The sequence below is a fragment of the Aedes albopictus genome, chromosome 1 (assembly GCF_035046485.1).
Source record: "Aedes albopictus strain Foshan chromosome 1, AalbF5, whole genome shotgun sequence".
NCBI lineage: Eukaryota > Metazoa > Arthropoda > Insecta > Diptera > Culicidae > Aedes > Aedes albopictus.
The window spans coordinates 314,970,849-314,993,382 of NC_085136.1; the positions used below are offsets into that span (position 1 = coordinate 314,970,849).

General features: G+C 41.7%; 1 long non-coding RNA gene across 1 annotated transcript in view; it reads right to left on the bottom strand.

Annotated features, from left to right (window-relative positions):
* Positions 1-21,277, bottom strand: part of LOC134285753 (uncharacterized) — a 232,177-nt gene extending 210,900 nt beyond the window's left edge. The window contains exons 1-2 of the long non-coding RNA XR_009996596.1: positions 20,522-21,277; positions 8,780-9,428 (exon numbers count right to left, since the gene is read on the bottom strand). This is a non-coding gene — a long non-coding RNA (uncharacterized LOC134285753). The remainder of the gene's footprint in view (positions 1-8,779; positions 9,429-20,521) is intronic.
* Between the last annotated feature and the right edge of the window lie 1,257 nt (positions 21,278-22,534).

Genomic DNA, 22,534 nt, shown 5'->3' on the forward strand with positions numbered 1-22,534 from the left:
TTTCTAGAAGTTCTTCCAAAACTCGAATAAAAATACTGTACGAATCAATGAAAGAACCCCTGAAAAACTTTTTTAAGAATTTCCTTTAGGATTGTCTAAGGGTATTTAAAACGGATCCCTGAACAACGAATCACAAGAAACAAAACTGCTGGAGAGACTGGAAGTTATTCGAATAATACATTGAATGAGACAATTCTGGAGGGATTCCTGGAGAAATGTCTGAAAAAATCTTTCAAAAATGTCTGCACGAAATTGCATAAACTTTTGTACAAATTCCAAACAAGGTACTGACGGAATTCTTGAAGAAATTCTTCTATAAATTTCTAAGGGTTCTCTGAATGATTTTGGAAAAACTTCTAGAAATGCCTCTGGAGGAATTGTTAAACAAATCTAATGCTATTTCTGAAATTCTGCAGAAACTTTCATTAGAGAACAACTAAAGATTTATTTGAAAAAAAACGAATTTTCAAATCTAATAATAACCTTTGCAGGTATTCATGTGGGATTTTTTTTGAAAATCTGGGAAAAAATGAGAGAATCCCTGAAAAAAGGACTGAATAAATCATTTGTGGTCTCTGTAAGGATACTTATTAAGAAACGCCTGGAGGAGCTTCAGAAGAATATTAAGAATTTTGTAGAGAATTTCCTTGATAAATATCTGAGAGAATCTATGGAATATGATGTAATACCGGAAGGAATCTTTGGAAAAATTAACAGTAATTTTTGAAAGAGGTACTGAAAAAAATCGGAGTTAAAAAAAAACATTGGATAATTCCTGGAAGAATATCCAAATCTTTGTAAAATTAATTTCCTGAAATTGCATCTTTTCCAGAAATTAATGAAAAATTTCTTGGAAAAAAAATCTTGGAAAAATTTATAAGGAAATCCAAAAAATAAAATCCTGGAGTAAATTCAGAAAAAAAAATGATTTAGGAATTCAACAACCTTGAAGGAATTCCCTATAAAACCCTAAAGGAATTCCAGAAGGATTTTTAAAGGATTTTCTAAATTGAAAACTGTATACTAGTTTCAACATGAATCTTTTGAGAAATTTATTTGAAAACTCCTTAAAAAGATCATGGACAGGATACATGGACAGGAGTACATTCTAAAGGTTTGATGGAATCCTTGCTGAATCTATTCTAGGTATTTCTGCGAAAATTTTGAAAAAAAAGCTAAAAGAATCTCGAAACTAAATGCTGGCGGTACCTCTGGAGGTAATCGTGGAGAAAATTATAAAAAAAAAGTACATAGGAGTAATACATTCTCAAATAAAACGTTAAAACGAAATCCTTAACAAAGTTTTTGCTAAACGCTGATACTCCCATGCTGATGACGTTGCGGGGGACTCCGCTGGGGAGCTGTATGACAAAAACTCAGTGGGCAGGCAAGGCAATTCGACGTTTGCCGAGACAGCTAGTTAGCTTATCAAGTATCAATGTTAGAGATCGAACATTCAACATTTTCAATTTAATTATTACCTACGGGTGGTAATAAGCTGCCTGAAAACAAATCAAAACATTTCCGCGAAATCTTGTTTTAATCCCCCTTGTTTTGAAATGTAACTTTGAAAAAAAAATCCAATCACGCTAACCGCAACACAACTAAACCAAATAAACGTCGATGGTGGGCAGCCGACGACCTTCAACGCTTCCCAAATGTTGCATCCCCTCGGGCCCACCGGAGATAAACAGAGCTCGCGCGTATCATCATAATCGCGTCGTCCCACCAGAAAACAATAATGAAGCGTGTAGCTTTTCGCCCCAAATGCATTGCACAACCGCACACCGTGGCACCACCACCGCATAAACAGTTTGTTATTATTGTAGTGCAATTGTAATGTACCTTCTCCTCTCATATACCTAATTCCTCATAGCCCTCGGTGCTCGCACCCGCACCAGCTTATCTTCTACCGCGGGCGCTGCCGCGCTGCCAGCTGCAAACAAACTTCCGGGCATGATGCAGCGGCCAGCGCAGCGCCGCGGTTGTGAATGATGATGATGATGATGTGATCACGGTCAAAGCGCGCGCATTACAACACATGTCGAACTATTTAGATGTCGGTCTGTCTGTCTGTTCGGCTTAACTCGATTGAGAACGTTGCTTGGTGGTGTGGGGTTGGGACTGATTGGGCGTTGTGCTGTAAATGTTGCACAGTGGCGCTGATAGTAGTCCATCGTCCAATGGAGAAGTTGAGTTGTTTTAAGATGGTTGAGCTTGAGCTTGATTGATCCCAGTGCTACCCGAGTATCGAAAGATCAGTCGTACTAGGAGCCAATGAGGTGTCTGCTTGATACCAACAGGTATCTTCAGTGCTGAAAACCCCTGGGATCCTCTGGAGCCCCTCAAAGGCATCCGACAATCCCCAGGTTAGAGATGGAATTCCAGGGAAATTTCTGGAGGAATTCCTGGTGGAATTCCAGGGGAATTCCTGGTGGAATTCCAGGGAAATTCCTGGTGGAATTCCAGGGGAATTCCTGGTGGAATTCCAGGGGAATTCCTGGTGGAATTCCAGGGGAATTCCTGGTGGAATTCCAGGGGAATTCCTGGTGGAATTCCAGGGGAATTCCTGGTGGAATTCCAGGGAAATTCCTGGTGGAATTCCAGGGGAATTCCTGGTGGAATTCCAGGGGAATTCCTGGTGGAACTCCAGGGAAATTCCTAGTGGAATTCCAGAGAAATTCCTGGTGGAATTCCAAAGAAATTCCTGGTGGAATTCCAAAGAAATTCCTGGTGGAATTCCTGGTGGAATTCCAGGGGAATTCCTGGTGGAATTCCAAAGAAATTCCTGGTGAAATTCCAGAGGAATTCCTGGTAAAATTCCAGAGGAATTCCTGGTGGAATTCCAGAGGAATTCCTGGTGGAATTCCAGGGGAATTCCTGGTGGAATTCCAGGGGAATTCCTGGTGGAACTCCAGGGAAATTCCTAGTGGAATTCCAGAGAAATTCCTGGTGGAATTCCAAAGAAATTCCTGGTGGAATTCCAAAGAAATTCCTGGTGGAATTCCTGGTGGAATTCCAAAGAAATTCCTGGTGAAATTCCAGAGGAATTCCTGGTAAAATTCCAGAGGAATTCCTGGTGAAATTCCAGAGGAATTCCTGGTGGAATTCCAGGGGAATTCCTAGTGGAATTCCAGGGGAATTCCTGGTGGAATTCCAGGGGAATTCCTGGTGGAATTCCAGGGGAATTCCTGGTGGAATTCCAGGGGAATTCCTGGTGGAATTCCAGGGGAATTCCTGGTGGAATTCCAGGGGAATTCCTGGTGGAATTCCAGGGGAATTCCTGGTGGAATTCCAGGGGAATTCCTGGTGGAATTCCAGGGGAATTCCTGGTGGAATTCCAGGGGAATTCCTGGTGGAATTCCAGGGGAATTCCTGGTGGAATTCCAGGGGAATTCCTGGTGGAATTCCAGGGGAATTCCTGGTGGAATTCCAGGGGAATTCCTGGTGGAATTCCAGGGGAATTCCTGGTGGAATTCCAGGGGAATTCCTGGTGGAATTCCAGGGGAATTCCTGGTGGAATTCCAGGGGAATTCCTGGTGGAATTCCAGGGGAATTCCTGGTGGAATTCCAGGGGAATTCCTGGTGGAATTCCAGGGGAATTCCTGGTGGAATTCCAGGGGAATTCCTGGTGGAATTCCAGGGGAATTCCTGGTGGAATTCCAGGGGAATTCCTGGTGGAATTCCAGGGGAATTCCTGGTGGAATTCCAGGGGAATTCCTGGTGGAATTCCAGGGGAATTCCTGGTGGAATTCCAGGGGAATTCCTGGTGGAATTCCAGGGGAATTCCTGGTGGAATTCCAGGGGAATTCCTGGTGGAATTCCAGGGGAATTCCTGGTGGAATTCCAGGGGAATTCCTGGTGGAACTCCAGGGAAATTCCTAGTGGAATTCCAGAGAAATTCCTGGTGGAATTCCAAAGAAATTCCTGGTGGAATTCCAAAGAAATTCCTGGTGGAATTCCTGGTGGAATTCCAGGGGAATTCCTGGTGGAATTCCAAAGAAATTCCTGGTGAAATTCCAGAGGAATTCCTGGTAAAATTCCAGAGGAATTCCTGGTGGAATTCCAGAGGAATTCCTGGTGGAATTCCAGGGGAATTCCTGGTGGAATTCCAGGGGAATTCCTGGTGGAACTCCAGGGAAATTCCTAGTGGAATTCCAGAGAAATTCCTGGTGGAATTCCAAAGAAATTCCTGGTGGAATTCCAAAGAAATTCCTGGTGGAATTCCTGGTGGAATTCCAAAGAAATTCCTGGTGAAATTCCAGAGGAATTCCTGGTAAAATTCCAGAGGAATTCCTGGTGAAATTCCAGAGGAATTCCTGGTGGAATTCCAGGGGAATTCCTGGTGGAATTCCAGGGGAATTCCTGGTGGAATTCCAGGGGAATTCCTGGTGGAATTCCAGGGGAATTCCTGGTGGAATTCCAGGGGAATTCCTGGTGGAATTCCAGGGGAATTCCTGGTGGAATTCCAGGGGAATTCCTGGTGGAATTCCAGGGGAATTCCTGGTGGAATTCCAGGGGAATTCCTGGTGGAATTCCAGGGGAATTCCTGGTGGAATTCCAGGGGAATTCCTGGTGGAATTCCAGGAGAATTCCTGGTGGAATTCCAGGAGAATTCCTGGTGGAATTCCAGGGGAATTCCTGGTGGAATTCCAGGGGAATTCCTGGTGGAATTCCAGGGGAATTCCTGGTGGAATTCCAGGGGAATTCCTGGTGGAATTCCAGGGGAATTCCTGGTGGAATTCCAGGGGAATTCCTGGTGGAATTCCAGGGGAATTCCTGGTGGAATTCCAGGGGAATTCCTGGTGGAATTCCAGGGGAATTCCTGGTGGAATTCCAGGGGAATTCCTGGTGGAATTCCAGGGGAATTCCTGGTGGAATTCCAGGGGAATTCCTGGTGGAATTCCAGGGGAATTCCTGGTGGAATTCCGGGGTAATTCCTGGTGGAATTCCGGGGTAATTCCTGGTGGAATTCCAGGGGAATTCCTGGTGGAATTCCGGGGTAATTCCTGGTGGAATTCCAGGGGAATTCCTGGTGGAATTCCAAGGGAATTCCTGGTGGAATTCCGAGGGAATTCCAGGTGGAATTCAAGGGGAATTCCTGGTGGAATTCCAGGGGAATTCCTGGTGGAATTCCAGGGGAATTCCTGGTGGAATTCCAGGGGAATTCCTGGTGGAATTCCAGGGGAATTCCTGGTGGAATTCCAGGGGAATTCCTGGTGGAATTCCAGGGGAATTCCTGGTGGAATTCCAGGGGAATTCCTGGTGGAATTCCAGGGGAATTCCTGGTGGAATTCCAGGGGAATTCCTGGTGGAATTCCAGGGGAATTCCTGGTGGAATTCCGGGGTAATTCCTGGTGGAATTCCAGGGGAATTCCTGGTGGAATTCCAAGGGAATTCCTGGTGGAATTCCAAGGGAATTCCAGGTGGAATTCCAGGGGAATTCCTGGTGGAATTCCAGGGGAATTCCTGGTGGAATTCCAGGGGAATTCCTGGTGGAATTCCAGGGGAATTCCTGGTGGAATTCCAGGGGAATTCCTGGTGGAATTCCAGGGGAATTCCTGGTGGAATTCCAGGGGAATTCCTGGTGGAATTCCAGGGGAATTCCTGGTGGAATTCCAGGGGAATTCCTGGTGGAATTCCAGGGGAATTCCTGGTGGAATTCCAGGGGAATTCCTGGTGGAATTCCAGGGGAATTCCTGGTGGAATTCCAGGGGAATTCCTGGTGGAATTCCAGGGGAATTCCTGGTGGAATTCCAGGGGAATTCCTGGTGGAATTCCAGGGGAATTCCTGGTGGAATTCCAGGGGAATTCCTGGTGGAATTCCAGGGGAATTCCTGGTGGAATTCCAGGGGAATTCCTGGTGGAATTCCAGGGGAATTCCTGGTGGAATTCCAGGGGAATTCCTGGTGGAATTCCAGGGGAATTCCTGGTGGAATTCCAGGGGAATTCCTGGTGGAATTCCAGGGGAATTCCTGGTGGAATTCCAGGGGAATTCCTGGTGGAATTCCAGGGGAATTCCTGGTGGAATTCCAGGGGAATTCCTGGTGGAATTCCAGGGGAATTCCTGGTGGAATTCCAGGGGAATTCCTGGTGGAATTCCAGGGGAATTCCTGGTGGAATTCCAGGGGAATTCCTGGTGGAATTCCAGGGGAATTCCTGGTGGAATTCTAGGGGAATTCCTGGTGGAATTCCAGAGTAATTCCTGGTGGAATTCCAGAGTAATTCCTGGTGGAATTCCAGAGGAATTCGTGGTGGAATTCCAGAGGAATTCGTGGTGGAATTCCAGAGGAATTCCTGATGACATTTCATAGAAATTCCTGGTGGAATTCCATAGGAATTCCTAGTGGAATTCCGTAGGAATTCCTAGTGGAATGCGAGAGGAATTCTCAGTGGAATTCCAGAGAAATTCCTAGTGGAATTCCAGAGGAATTCCTAGTGGAATTCCAGAGGAATTCGTGGTGGAATTCCAGAGGAATTCGTGGTGGAATTCCAGAGGAATTCCTGATGACATTTCATAGAAATTCCTGGTGGAATTCCATAGGAATTCCTAGTGGAATTCCGTAGGAATTCCTAGTGGAATGCGAGAGGAATTCTCAGTGGAATTCCAGAGAAATTCCTAGTGGAATTCCAGAGGAATTCCTAGTGGAATTCCAGAGGAATTCCTAGTGGAATTCCAGAGGAATTCCTAGTGGAATTCCAGAGGAAGTCCTAGTGGAATTCCAGAGGAATTCCTGGTTGAGTTCCAGAGGAATTCCTATATGAATTCCTAGTTGAATTCCTAGTTGAATTTCAGATGAATTCCTATTTGAATTCCAGGAGAATTCTTGGAGGAATTCCATAGGAATTCCTAGAGGAATTCCAGAGGAATCCCTAGTGGAATTCCAGAGGAATCCCTAGTGGAATTCCAGAGGAATTCCTAGTGGAATTCCAGAGGAATTCCTAGTTGAATTCCAGAGGAATTCCTAGTTGAACTACTAGTTGAATTCCTAGTTGAATTCCCAGTTGAATTTCAGATGAATTCCTATTTGAATTCCAGAGGAATTCCTGGTGGAATTCCAGAGGAATTTTTGGTGGAATTCCAGCGGAATTCCTGGTGGAATTCCAGATTAATTCCTGGTGTTATTTCAGAGGAATCCCACTTCAGAGAGACTCAGAGGGCTTTAAGGGAGTTCCAGAGGGTCTCAGGTACGTTTTAGAGGGCCTTAGGGGGTTTCAAGGATGCTCCAACGGGTGTCAAGTTCATCACTTGGGTTTCTTGGGAGTTTTCAGGGTGTCTTAGGGACGCTTCAAGGCTTTTGTTTTTCAGGGGGTTTCAGGTACGGCCCTTGAGCTCCCCTAATCTCTCTGAATCGCCCACTAAATCTCTTGAAACGCCTCTGATTGGAATCAGTTAAGTTTGGGAGATTATAGAGGTTTTAAGTGAGATTTCACAGTGGACTTCAGGAGCTTCCATAAGGCTCCAGTGAAGTATAAGTGAAGCCAACAGAGGTCACAGAGAGTGTGGTTTTTCGCTGGGCGTCAGGTGTAATCCCCTTCAGTGGCTTTAGTAAAGTTTAAGGGTATAATGAACCGTACCACAATTCATATACAAATTATGTGATACGAGGCGAAAGGTCTAAAGAGCAAAACACATCATGGAGACCATCAACGTTCAAGAAAACCGAAAGAATTCTTCAATCTAATTGATAGGTGCCGCACCCAATACGAATAGAACCACTCTGCCCAGTTACATAGCTGTTTGCAGGGCGGTGGGTGCATGGATTCGCGGAAGCAGATTCCCGCCGCGAATATGAACACAAGTGTTGCAACTGGCATCGAAATTGTGTTGAACACGAACAAACGCCAAACGATACCCGGCAATCATCATTATCCCGGGGAAAATTGCACGGTTCTATGCAGTGCATACATATGTACACAGAATTGTTCGAGCGAACGCACACTCTGGTGGCACTTAGTCATTTTCGGTGCGGCGGTGGTGGCTTCATTTGTGGGAATTCATGCAACAGCATACAGCTGGACAAGGACGCGAAAGCTATGATTAATTCTCTCGATTTATACATATGTGCGCGCTTGGTTATTGTGGCTATTCGCTGGAATATTCTACCGTGGTCGTATTTTGTATATGTATTGTGGGCCCCAATTCAGTTACAAAAGGATTTTATTTAATCCATTCGAAAGATAATTTGTGTTGTGATCTGGCTGTGGAAAGTTTGATTTACCTGTAGATAATCTTGTAGTAATCGCTAACTTTAATACTTAACAATGAGTTCATGACTACGGCGATGTGCTAGATGTAATTAATTAAAAAGATTTCTAACACATTTAGAAGGTATTGATTGCATCCTGGAAACCATTTATTTTCCTGATTTCGCACAGAATTTCATGTAACTGTCGTTTTCAAGTTATATTGTTGTTAACTCATCTGAGCTAAAAAAAAAACGTCTTCATCAGCCAGCTATCATTCTATGAACATAAAACATTCAATGACATGTAGAACAAGCTCCATGCCTCCTAATTTGCATATCTCTTCTTCTAAATCATTTAGAATGCATCGTTGAGCACTTTACACGCTGTTCTGCCGCACAGATTCCATTCAACCGGCTCACATTTTCCCACAGTGAAAACATGAATCGTAAGATAGTTAGTAGCTTCCGACGTAAGAAAATTCGTCGCAATAAAATCTACACTCAACATCTTTTGCTTCAACCAACCTATGGAGGTAATTCAATCCTCTTTTAACCACATTTCCGTAAAATTTTAATCATTAAATTCTTACCTTTTCTCCGAAATTACGTCTGACTCCTCAGCTGGCCTTATGCCTAATGCCTCCTTCAAAGGATGATGCGTCTCCACCTCAACACTCCACACTCTGAAGCCAACACCCGAGTAATTCTACCACGGAGAAATTCAAGCCTCACTTTCACTCACAGCTATCCATGGGAATAGAAAGCAGTGCAAAAGCCCTGGCACGGCTGCACGGATTTCGTTTTTACGATGCCTTGGATTCCAATTAAAATTACATAACACCCGTTGCTTTTCTGACTTCGATTTTTCTTTTTTTTTGCGATGCTTGATAACGATGGAAATTTTTCGCACAGGTGAACGTTTCTTCTTGATTTCACTGGAACACTTTAATATGATTGCCTTGAATTAGACAAAACGAACGGCAGCATACTTCACTTCTACTGATGATTGTAATTATTTCTCGAATTTCGTTTCACTTGATCTTCCTAGGTGTGTTTCTTCTTCAGAATTTGTATTGCTTCGCTAAGTGAACTATAATCTTTAGTGGTTCAAAAGCAAATTCCTTTTGATTGCGCTTGTTTCACTTTGTGAACGTTTGAACACTTTGGATTACGTGACTAACATCAATTGGTTTACTGTTGTTGCTTTCGGGCATCTTGCTTGATGCATCTGTGCTCCACCTGAAATACATTCAATAATTCTCCATTAATCATTATTTGATCAGCCTCAGCTTTTAGCGTTCAAGCATGGATCATATGGAAATGATATGCACGTTTGTTGCTGTAATTTTAACCTCGACTGTTGTGAAAGAATGTAACACGATTTAACCTATTGATTACACTAGCCTCATCGCCACAAGTGAAAATGAATTAAATACTATGAATCACTATAGTCTATAGTCTATGATTCATTTCCTACTCTCTGTATCGATCAATCAAGCGCTAGCTTCTATGCGTGGAAAATCGTCAAAAGTAAATCGCAAAAATATCGTATAACGAATAACATCTAAAATTTCTCGCAGTGGAACACATTATTCGAAAAAAAAATATTTGGAAACGGTTGTACACAATGATATCGCTTTGGTGCCTACCAAATATATCTGCAGAAAAGCTTTCCATTTCGAGATATTCGAGTTTCACTGCTTTTCGTTGCATGCTGGTATTTTATTGGCGTTGGGGTTACTTTTTACTAACATGAAACATGGAATAGGAGACGTAATCATTCGATTAAGCTAACGCCAGCGTGAACAGAGTGCAACTGATAAAGCGCAGGAAAACATGGAGCGGAATAGTATGCGAAGAATTTATGCAACTCTCTATGGTGCGTGGTAATAGATTGCGCCTGTGTATGTCATATGTGCAATGACCAGAAAGCAAACTTCCAGTATACCATCAACATTGAACGAGGTTAAGAAGGATTTAAATAAGGCAATACAAGATTCTCACAAAGTTGTTCAATATACTGAGACCTATTTGGAGTCCATCGTCCTCAAATGTTGCTTAACGCAAATCAGATGTTCAAACGGCGGATGGTCCCAGGCAAATGTCAGATGTACAACCTGAAGAATCGTCATCTGATTTCAAAGCAGCGTACGATTCAGTGCGAAGAAACAAGCTCTGGGCATAGCATCAGAACATGGTTCTCCGGCCAAACTAATTAGGATGGAGCGATGCCGTTTTTGAAGAGAAATAATTCTATGTATCATCATACCGTACATACTCCTCGGCTTTGCGGGTAATGAGTTCAATTTCATCGATCATAGGGCAGCGGAGGATGCTAATGATTCTTTGAAAAGGGCGAAGATCACGCTCTAGCTGGATCGCTCATCGTGCTCGCTGAACTCCGCAGCTTCTTGTACCAACCGGATTGTTGTTATCAAGTTGTTATCCGACATTTTTGCAACATGCACTACCCATCATATCCTGCCGGCTTAGGCTACCTTATGGATGCTGGGTTCACCGTAGACTGCCTCCCTGTTCACCCTTTGCTGCCCCATACTGCTCTTCAACACGCAGCCAAAGATTGTCCAAGCACGCGTCGCTCGCAAACTCCGAGTGCTTGCAGGTCTTGTGACCATACAGGGCCACCGATCTTGTAAGCGTTTTGTACATCTTGATGCTCATTGAAGCTCCACCTTGATTTCACCTTTCATTAACTTCACGTCCGTCCGTTAGGAGGCTCCCGTCTGTATCACTGCGTATTTTTGGGCTGCACGATGACTTCTAGTAGAACTTACGTGTTTCTAGGGAATGGAGCAGTTCTATTTCCTCGCATTCCTCTTCTTCCAGGCAGCTTTTTTTCTCCCGAAAGATGTGTATCTGCTGTTTCCGCTCCTGTTCATATCGTTCCACATTCTACCGGGTCCTTTGGTGCAATATTCACGCCCGCGTGCTGTGAAGCGTCTTCTCTTTTGCTTTCGACGTACGCGATGGTGCTCTTGATTGCGTCTGTTATGGCTGTTTTAACTGTAGGTACTCCAGCAGTCCTGTAGAGGTGGTACGTCTAGTTCGCCCTCGCCTGGCTGCCTAGAGATTTTGTGGGTACACTTCAGTTACTCTATTTAGTACTACAGTAGCGGTCAAGAAGCACATCTAGTTGCTGACCAAGATAAAGAAAGCGGAAGAAGGTGAAGCAGACACGCAGAGAAGACTACAAAAAGAGAAGCTGACGAATCTACGGAACGAAGCCAGAGCGACGAAGAAAGCCCACACCACTATTCTGGTAATTGAACCCATTTTGAGGAGCCGTAGTAAGCCGTTCGAAGTGAGACGTAGAGCAGACATCCTCTCCTCTTCCTCTCCTCTTCTTGGCGTAACGTCCTCACTGGGACAAAGCCTGCTTCTCAGCTTAGTGTTCTATGAGCACTTCCACAGTTATTAACTGAGAGCTTCCTCTGCCAATGACCATTTTGCATGTGTATATCGTGTGGCAGGCACGAAGATACTCTATGCCCAAGGAAGTCAAGGAAATTTCCTTTACGAAAAGATCCTGGACCGACCGGGAATCGAACCCGTCACCCTCAGCATGGTCATGCTGAATACCCGTGCGTTTACCGCCTCGGCTATATGGGCCCTGTCGTAGAGCAGACATGGAGACAGCGATTACATAAAGTGTTATTATCAAAGACCAACATACAGCCAGGAACATCGTAACAGACGCCATAAAACAGGACAGCACAGTAAGGGAAATCCGGACGAAACATGGATTTCAAGAAAACTTAAATAGAAATCAGTCTACTACAAGAAGGCGTACGAAGGCAGCGCGGTGATCATTATGGACAAGAATGACTACGACGAATAGAAGCCAAAGAAGATAAACAAAGGACGATGCATACATCTACAAGTGGATCTACTACTCTGACTAATTAGACTGACAGACAGAAGAACTTTGGAATCTCCAGTTGACCTAGTGGTTAAGGTTATGGATAGCCAATCCAGAGACGGCGGGTTCGATTCCCATTCACGTCGCGAAAATTTTTTCAACTCCCTGGGCATAGTGTATCATTATCCTTGCCTCACAATATACAAACTCATGCAATGGCAGGCAAAGAAAGCCCTTCAATTCAAAACTGTGGAAGGGCTCAAATAAAAACACTAAGTTGAAGAGAGGCAGGCCAAGTTCCAGTGAGAATGTTGAGCCATAAAGAAGAGCTAGAAGAACAGAAGAACTTGAAAGACTGTAAACCTATCATCGGAGAGGCTCGTTTAAAGGTAACAAACCCTATTCTTTCACGTATCAAAGGTCTATCTAAAACTCACAAGCCCGGTTACGAGATGCGAGAGAACATCACAACAACTGGCTAAATAGTGATAGAGTTTCAAAGTATGCCGAAACTCTTCCCCACCGGTTCAGTCAAGAACACACAGGAGTTCACTGAGTTGTTGGAGTCAGGAAACATCGAGAAAGACGTAATGATGGTATTTTTTTTGTCGTGGTAACACTATTCCCAAGCGTTCATGGAAGGGTAATCTTAACTTTCTCGAGGATTGATTAGCACGCCAAAAATCGGATGCAGTTTGGAACAGGTTAAGGCTCATTTACGGTTAACGAGGTTGTGTATGGATGAAAATTACTTCCAATTCCGAGGAAATTCAGCAAATAAACTAAAGGTGCCCCCAACGGAAATCCCTTAACCTCGTTTTTGGGTGAACTTTTCATGGCAAACTAAGAGATAAAGTTGAACGAGTGAAGTTCAGGCCATCATCGACGAAAAGAAGAAGTTACGATATGAGAGTGTTTTGACGACACTCACGCTTTATTCAGAAGCTTTGAAGCGCGTATCTTCCCTTTGATCAACACATCACCAAAAGTTGCCGTTCTAGGCTCAGGAATATCGGAATCGATTTCGTGTTTTAGCAGAAGGGGTCGTAAAATTACGTCTCGCTATCAGGGGGAAGGGAGGATTTGCAGAGCATGACCGACCACCCATACAAAAAATATTGAGGTCCCATACAAAAAGTGTGACATAGGGGGGAGGGGGTTGAAAAATGTCGAATTTTTCGTGACATAATTTGTGTATCACCCCAAACAATCAAAGATTTCATTAGGCTCTACAAAGATTCTGGTTAACAGCGTTAACAAGGCTGGCATTTGAAAAACGATTCAAGGAACATATTGCGAACATATGAAAAGTGCAGCAGACAGTGAGTAGAGGTTTAGAATACGTTTTTAGGTTGAAAGTTGTGAAGGGTCATCAAGTCAGCACAGGGGATATTCAGATTTGACGATACTAAACTTCACCTTGGAAATTGGACGTTGCTGAGAGTCTAGTGATATACAAACAAGTACTTAACTCGCTCTTGATCAAGGCAAAGTTCGTGGATTTTCAAATTGTTACCTACTAAGCACATTCACTACATGGACATGGATTTTGTTCATCTATCTCGACCTGGAGGGAAATATAAGCATAAGCTATTAGCATGCCCAGGCCCACTTAATAAAAAGTTGAAGCAAAGCATTGTATATTTAGAACCAAACCTTTCCATCCAGTTTTCCGAATTTTGAGGATTACTATAGAGAACTGCATGCCGCAGATGGTATGAAATTTATTTCTAAGGTAGTGTGATTGAAATCGAAATGAATTGCTGATACTTGCGTGATCCAATTTTAAACTTTTGGCTAGCTTTCTTAAGAAAATCCAGATTGTGAAATTCCAATGGAGTTCTGAGACGTTCCAAGGGAAATGCTGATGAGAGACATTCCACTGGGATTCTGAGAAAACTTAAAGGCATTGCAACTAGAACAATGGTGGAATGCTATTTATAAATCCTGCCAAGATTGTGGTTCACAAAGGATACCGTAGGAATTCTTTTGGGATTCTGATGATGACTTTGGGGTAACTCTCGCTGAGACCGTCCCACTATTTACACCATGTCTTCAAAAATGTTTAAGGTGGCGATTTTCTGAAAGTCCTCCCGAAAAAAGTAAGGAAAATGCATATGGTTAATCAAATTGGTGGACCCCCCGTTAGTTAGAGCCACAAGCATTTTGGTGAACCCCTCGATTTTGGTCAATTATTGGCTCATTTAAACCGTTATAACTCAAAAGTTTCGCCAGAAACCACTTAAAAACTATAGGTTGTTTTAAAGAGAAAAGATAGAGGTACTCTTTGCAGTTATAAAAAGTTTGGTCGGCCATATTGATTTCGGCCGCCATCTTGATTTTATCTACCAAAACATTTTTTTCACCATGTTGACAACCACCGATTTTTAAATTTCTTGCGTCAATCGAAAGCTGGGACATTTTTACACAACATATCGAAAATTTAGAGATGTATCTTTTTCCTATCAAAAGTTATCTGCACTTTTGTAAATCATGACACGTTTTCTCCATACATTTCCATGCGCACCGGCAATGACACGCAACAGCATCAAAGTTGGCGCCTGCTTGTATACACAAACGCACCTGCAGCAAAATTAGGGCAAATCGGAGGTTCGTTCTCATTTTTAACTGTTTCTCAACGATGCGGGCATTGCTTTTTAGACTTTTTTGGTGTTTTGAAAAGCTGAAACTTTCAACTTTTCATTAGTGGATTCAGATTTAGAATAAATGTTCGTAAACACTGTGAAATAACGCTGCATTTATGTAAACAATCGGCACCTGGCCCAGTGCGCAAAAGTGGCATGATTCACAAAAGTGCAGATAACTTTTGATAGGAAAAAGATACATCTCTAAATTTTTGATATGTTGTGTAAAAATGTCCCCGCTTTCGATTGACGCAAAAATTTTGAAAATCGGTGGTTGCCAACATGGTGAAAAAACAGTTTTGGTATAAAAATCCAAGATGGCGGCCAAAACCAATATGGCCGACCCAACTTTTTATAACTGTTAATAGTAGCCCTATCTTCTCTCTTTTCAACAACCTTTAGTTTTTAGGTGGTTTCTGGCGAAACTTTCGAGTTATAACGGTTTAAATGAACCAACAATTGACCAAAATCGAGGGGTCCGCCAAAATGCTTGTGGCTCTAACTAACGGGGGGTCCACCAATTTGATTAACCAAATGCATTTTCCTTACTTTTTTGGGGAGGACTTTCAGAAAATCGCCACCTTAAACATTTTTGAAGGCATGGTGTAAATAGTGGGACGGTCTCAGCGAGAGTTACCCTTTGTGGAGATCTAGAAAAAAAAATCGGGCTAGTCCAAGTATTCTTTTTGACGAATCTTTTCACCCACCGTAAGAAGGTTGTTCTTGGGGTTTCGAAGATCCTCCAGAAATTCTTCACGGAATTCGGCCGGGAAATCCACCAGGAGTTCATCGGGGAATCTCATCATATTTTTTTTTTCATAAGGAACTCATCTCCATGAGTTCCTCCTGATATTGTTCCAGGAGTTCCTTGAAAGTTTCTTCCTGGGGTTTCTTCTGAGATTCCACCAAAAGTTTTTTCGGACCACCTGCCATAATTTTAACCGGGATTTCTCAAGTGGTTCATTCAGATATTCATATCCAGATTACCACTTAAATTCTCAAGAGTCCTTCAGAGATTTTCCAGGAATTCGTTCTAACATTCGTTCAGGAGTTCTTCCAATGACTTCTCTCGGAGTTCCTTCTGAGATGCATCCAGGAGTTCTTCATGGGATACCTCCAGGAGTTCTTTTCATGATTATTCCAGGATCCCTCTGGGAGTTTCTTATGAACCCTTAAGAGTATCTCAGGGTTTCCTGAGGGAGTTGCTTCTGAGATTTCAAGAATTTGTGTATGGGGTTCATCCAGAAAATCCTTTCCCAAGATCCTTCCTCCAACAACATCTTTCGAGATTCCTTCAGGAGCTCTTCCTAGAACTACTCCAGGAGTATCTTTACAAGTTGCTCCCATAGTTCCTTCTTAGATTCCTTCAGGATTTACCTCTGAGATTACAACAGTAGTGGCATCAAATTGCATCCGAAATACTTTCCAGGATTTTTTCAGAAGTTCTTCCTGAAATTGCTTCAGAGCTTGCTTTCGGAATTCCTTCGACCGTTTGGAACTCATCCTGGAACATATTCCTCCAGGAGTTCATTCTGAAATTTGCTCAACAATTCTTCCTAGGATTTATCCAGAGTCTCCTTCATTCTTCATTCACTCCTTCTGTAATTCTTTAAGGAACTTCTTCTGTAATTTCTGTAATATTTCCATATGGAATTCTTGCAGATCGTTCTGGCATTTCTTCGGAAGTTCATTCTAGAATTCCATTGGATATTGTTCATGGAAATCCTAAAAGATTTCTAAGACTTTTATCTGGAATTTATCTTCTTGAATTAGTTACGAAATTCCAAAAGCACTTTTTTGAAGAATTTCTCCAACGGCTTTCAAGGAATATCTCCAAAAGGTTGGTAGGAAATTTCTGCAGGAGTTTCTTTAGAGATTCCTCCAATAGTTAATCGAGAAAAAAAATCTGAAGACATTCCAAAAAGAACTGGAGGAATCTCTGATAAAAACAAACTCGTAATGGAATTCTTGATATAACTTCTGAAGGAAACTCGGAAGGAATTTCTAGAGAAATACTGGAAGGAGTCTCTGAATGATGTTTCAAAAGTTCAGCTTATTGGACACAGTGTCCTAATTTTCGTAACAGCAGGAGTAAAAAAAAACTCTGAAGGATTCCTGTAAGGAGTTCTTGGAGTAACCTTGGAGAAAACTCCTGGAAGAGTCCCAGATTAAACTTATGAACAAATTCTGTAGAAACTCTAGCAAGAATCTCTGAAGGAACCTTCTGGATAATTCCAGAGAGAACTTCTAGAGCAATATAGGATAAATTTCTGAAGAGATAATAGAAGGAATTTTAGGAGAATCTCAGAAGAAATTCTCGAAGGAAACTCTAGAATAATTCCATACTCCTGGGGAAATCTTAGAAGAAAACCCTGGAGGAAACCCTGAAGAAACTTCTGGAAGAATACATGAATAACATGAATAATATGTGGGGATCTTAGAAGCAACTTCTAAGAAATTTTCAAGCAGGATTCTCAAAAAGGACTTCAAGAGGAATCTTAGAAATGTTATATTATTCTTGCAGAAATATTATATTATTCTTGCAAGAAATCAATGTATAAACAGTTAAGTAAAGAAAACTTTGTTTTTGGGTGTCTCCCAAGTTTTTTTCTTCAAAAAATAAAATATTTCTGAAACTAAAAGAGATAGCAATATGATTTCTTCGGCAAAAACGTTCATAATTAAGTGCTTCTCAGCTTTGTAAAACACTTAATTGCTCTATGTGGAAACAATCAAAAACCTTGACATTGGGATCATGAGAACCGTTTGAACCACCCTTCCCAAGTAACAATCAGCATGCCTTTATTCATGTTGTATCCTGGTTTTATACGAGCATGTCCAAAAGCTAGTTGTTCTAAATTAGTTTTATGTAGTATTTTTTTACTTTGAACTCTTTGGCGTTCCATAAAACTATCATATACTCAGGACTACCTCAGGAGGGTTAGCCCTATTTTAGGAATCATCAGGAACACAGAGTTTTATCAGAAAAATATGTCGCCTAGCCGGGAAAATTTATGTAAATACAGAAAAATGTATTATTCAATTTTATAATTTCACGTACATCTTAAGATCAAATTAAACCATGCAACACGTTTCCGTCATTTTATTTTGTCAGAAACATTACATAATGTCTTTTAAACTCCTCCGTGTTGAACAAACCTTTTTTGCACCCAATTGCACCGAGTCAATTAGATGCATTTAACTTCCAAATTAAGCATAGTTTGTGTGGCGCACTTAGTTTTTGTCATTATCACAGTCACATTCACCACAAATTTTCCGTGGCATGTCTCCTGGCACGTATTAAATAGGAAAACAAATCTGAATTCCATATCTGCATCTTTCCAATTGAGAAGATTGATAAAACTATGATACAACCAGAAATCCTTAGCCGGTTTGCATACGAAGTCCTGTAGATCCTAATAAGACTGGGCCAACTAGCCAGAACGTGGGCTTATTGAGGCATACAAGAACTCGGAAGCATTTTCAAGTCGGCATCAATGGTTATATGTTCAGGATTTTTGAATCGCTAAAAACTTTGATAAAATTAAAATTGTTACTTGGGTAATTTGACATTATTGGGAACAATGTTCAAAAAATATTTAAAAAAAACTTTCCCGAAGACAGCATATAGCTAAAACTAATAATTAAGGCGTAAATATTTTATCAGTTAAATACGGCCCATGGACTATTGTGCATTTTTTAGATTATTTATACAAGGAATTAAAGAAATGAAGATTCTGACAGCACTAATCGTACGTCTAACGAGGATGGCCGAGTTACATGTCCTTTTGGCAATGGCAAAAACTATTCACTAGGATATGACATTTCCATCTGTTTCATTGTAATACTCGGTAAATGCAAGTCGAGTCAAGTACATGCAAGACACTGAAGACGACCTTGCAGTTGAGGTCGAAATACGTATCTGTCATAGGATGCAAATTCTTAGCGGAATTAAAAGGAACAGTACTTAACACGATTTTCTTTTTACTTACAAAGGAATACCCACGCCTAACACCGTCACAATATACCAAGCTTTTAACGTGGAAACTCAGGTTGTTGATAAGAAGAGTTGAATCATGATTCATAATGCAACCGTATTGAGTTTCATTACGAACAATAATGCAATTGATTGATTTAGAGAAGAAAAGCAGAAAATGGTCGTGCTAAAAATCAAAGGATGAAGTGAAAATTATGACACAAATTTGCAAAAAAATAGTTTTTTATTATTTCTGAAATTTTCATCATAATTCCAAATAAAAAAAAACTAGTGACACAAAATTAATTTCTTTGCAAAATTTTTCAAATTAATACCTTTCCAGTAGTATTCCGGCAGTAGAACATGATCCTACATCCCGGATCAAAAACTTCTCGTTTTTTTTACATAAGATAACCCTCTGTGAACTATTAATATAAGGGCAAAACTGGATGCATTTCCTAATTTTTTGGATTCTTTTTTTTATTTAATAACAAGCAAAATTTTCAAAATCGGTTTTCGTACACATGTAGAGTATGGGTCAAGGTGATGAAAAAAATCAGACGATACCTTGATCCAAACATCCCAGTTAACAATTTGATGCTGTACAAACGTTTCTTCAACTATTTTAATCAGCCTTCATTTGAACAAAAGCTGAGTACAAGATGTTCAACTCCTAAACATCCAATGTTGGTGATTTTATTCAACCTTTAGCTGATTTGAGGTTCTTTAAAAGACTGTTTTAAGGCTTAATATGCGCTTAATCAGTTATCAATTAAATTAATTAATTGAGAAAAAAATAAAATAAAAACACCATCGAGAGCCTATTTTGATCATTGGCTGCTTCTTTTTAGAGAGCAGATGTTTGAGAATGTATAAATTAATCTGAGGGAAAACTGAGAATTGAACTTGGACCTCCTGAGTTATAGTCGCTCACCTTAGCTTACCTTAGCACCTATACTTGCATACTCGACGTATGCTCGAAAACAAGAGCATTACTTGTTGTGTCTGAATAGTCAAGAACATAAGTTGAACTAAGGCTGAATAAACGATGTTGACTCCGATTAATTCTGCTTGTTGGTGTATGCTTTCAAGCTGGTTACACAGATGAAGAATATTCTATTCAACTTGATATTCTGCCATCTATGTATTGCTGATAAAAGAGCTTGAACAAACCATACTTCAGACCAATATTCAGTTGTCATTGTGTTCAGCCATTGACACCATTAATCAGTCAATGTTCAGCTAATACTCTCACTGTTCAGCATTCATTGTTAATTGGGATGTGCACGAAAATCGAATACGAAAATATTGCTTCGTTATTTAATAAAAAATCAAAAAACAAAAAAATGAGGAAATGCGTCCAGTTTCGCCTTAATAAGAACAGTTTTGTTCCGCAGTGTATGATTTTTCTTGCACTTCACCGGTTTTTTTTTTCTATTAGGTTGTAGGTTCCTATAGGACACAACCACACCTACCTGAATGTTCCCTTTCTGTTGGTTCAGCAATTGACTAAATACGTTTTCTTTAGAGTATCGAGTAGACTGTTACCTTGTGAAACTAGATTTGATATGCCATGCGTAGAATGCTTTGCCGATTCCATACTTGAAATATCTTGAAACTGAACCAGCATTTCAATTGAACGTCTCCAGATTAGCAAATCATCACCTCGATCACTAAACTAAGACTTTTACTATTAAAAAGTCCCATCCTGCTTGAGCACACACCCGATGAAACAGCAACAAACGAGTATCCCATTTCTAGATGATTCATGATCCGCATCAGCAACTACTCAATAACGCTGGCGGCAACAGCAGGTTGCGACCTTACGAACCTTCGTCGGTTTCTGATGGCGGCAGCTGGGCACCGAACAACGACAGGAAGAAAAAACTTGGCAAACACACTTGTTTGAAAACCCCCGCCAGGCCTACAACAGGGCGACTCTTCTTCTACACAACGAAAAATAAAACACACTCCTCTTCAAGCACCGTCCACCAGCTTCAACATTTCCCTTCCACAAACTGTCGAATCTTCACTGCTACATAGAACAGCAAGGTAGTTTCACTTGAGGCAACGTTTTGTGGAATCTTGCCGGATCCGACTGGTCTGCCTGTACTCGACTCACCGTCTACGCTCGAGTAGGTTGCTAATCAATTTTGCAAGTGGCTGGAAAAATCTTCAATTTCATTACTTCCAGCCAGCGCACTACAGAACACTGTCGAACACCGCGCGCCACACCAAAAACCCCCGAAATCCTCGAATCACGAGATTTTCGTTCCCGCTGATTTCACACCGCACGCACCTAGTCAAGGTATTCCGAGAAAAAAGCCCGTATAGGCCTAGACCAATCTAGCCCCAGAAGCGCTTTGCTAGGGTTACAACGCACCAACTATCGACGACCCGCCGCACGCAGAGAAATCGCACCTTTGTCTGGCAACCACCAACGGAGAGCAAATTCTAACTGAGATGAAAAGCGAAGAAAATTCGATGCATTCGGGAAAAATGGGCAAAACGGTAGCACCAGTAAGCGGCGGCAATCGTCTCCCCCTCTGGTGTGTCCAAGTGCCCCCTCCCCTTTGGGACCCATCGTCGTCGTCGTCGGAGAGCCAGCTGCAACCAGTCAGTTGTTGAGCGCAGCCAGTGTGGTCCCCATCCATACGACCGACGGACGACGACGCGACGATACGGCAGTTAGCAGGTCAGAGCGAATCTCACTCGTGTGACCGAAGGGTGCGAAGGGAACTCACGTGCAAAGCGACCGGAGAGTGGAGAGAGAATTTTCTCGCGCGCTCGAACAAACGGTTGTGGGGGTGGGTGGGCGCGCTTTTCCCATCAGATGTTGCAGCATGCGGGTCAGACACGGCTGGCTGATCGATGAGGTTTGTTGAGCTCCTTTGAGAGAATGGGGTGGGTTTGCTCTCCGCGTGGCCAGTGCTCTCGTGCGAGTTGGGGTGAGAATTTCTCTCAATGAGAGCTTACACAAAATGATGAATATATTGAGTCAGTCAAATGAAATGGTTTCATAACGAATAGCAGTATGAAGGTCTCAATTTTAAAGTTATGTGGGATTTGGGATTACTGCTTCAAAACTATACTCTATCATGCTTTTGTACTATGTTAAGTAGGATAAATACCACATGATACTCTTGATCAACGTATGCGGGTAGACTGCGTTGGATTTGGATAGTTTGGACAAACTGTATCGGTTGAGATGCCCGCATAAAACAACTGAGTCGCTTTGCTACTGGACTCTCCAGATTTATCCCTGGGAAAATGCACTGAACAAAACTTTGAAGCTATTGCTGAAGGAACTTCTTTGAATGAGTTATTGAAGGAAACCGTAGTGAACTACTAGATAAATCGTTGGAGAAGAATTTCCTGAGGAAATCTTTGAAGATTTTCTGAAGCATTATCTCGAAAATTCCAATACGAGTTTCTCAAAATTACTGAATAAAATTAGAAAAAATAGTTCGTGCAAAAAGCACTAGCAAAATTTATGTAAGAATCAATGCACAAATTGTAAGAGGAAAATCTGGAGTAGCTGCTGGAGGTACTTTTGAAAGAATTCCTGTAGTTAGCTTTCGCGAAACTTGTGGAGAAAGCAATTGGGAACTGTCTGTATAAATCTCAGAAGTAAATTCTAGATCAATTTCTGAACAAATTGCTGGATGAATTTCTGAAAAGAATCGCTACAGTAATGCCTGCAATACTTATGCGGAATTGCTTGACATCCTAAAAGAATTCCAAGGGTAATAGCTCAATAAATTCCTGGAAAATTCCTGCAAGAACTCATTACTCATATTAGTTGATTTTTTTAGATAAAGTTCAGGTGGAATTCACGGGGGAA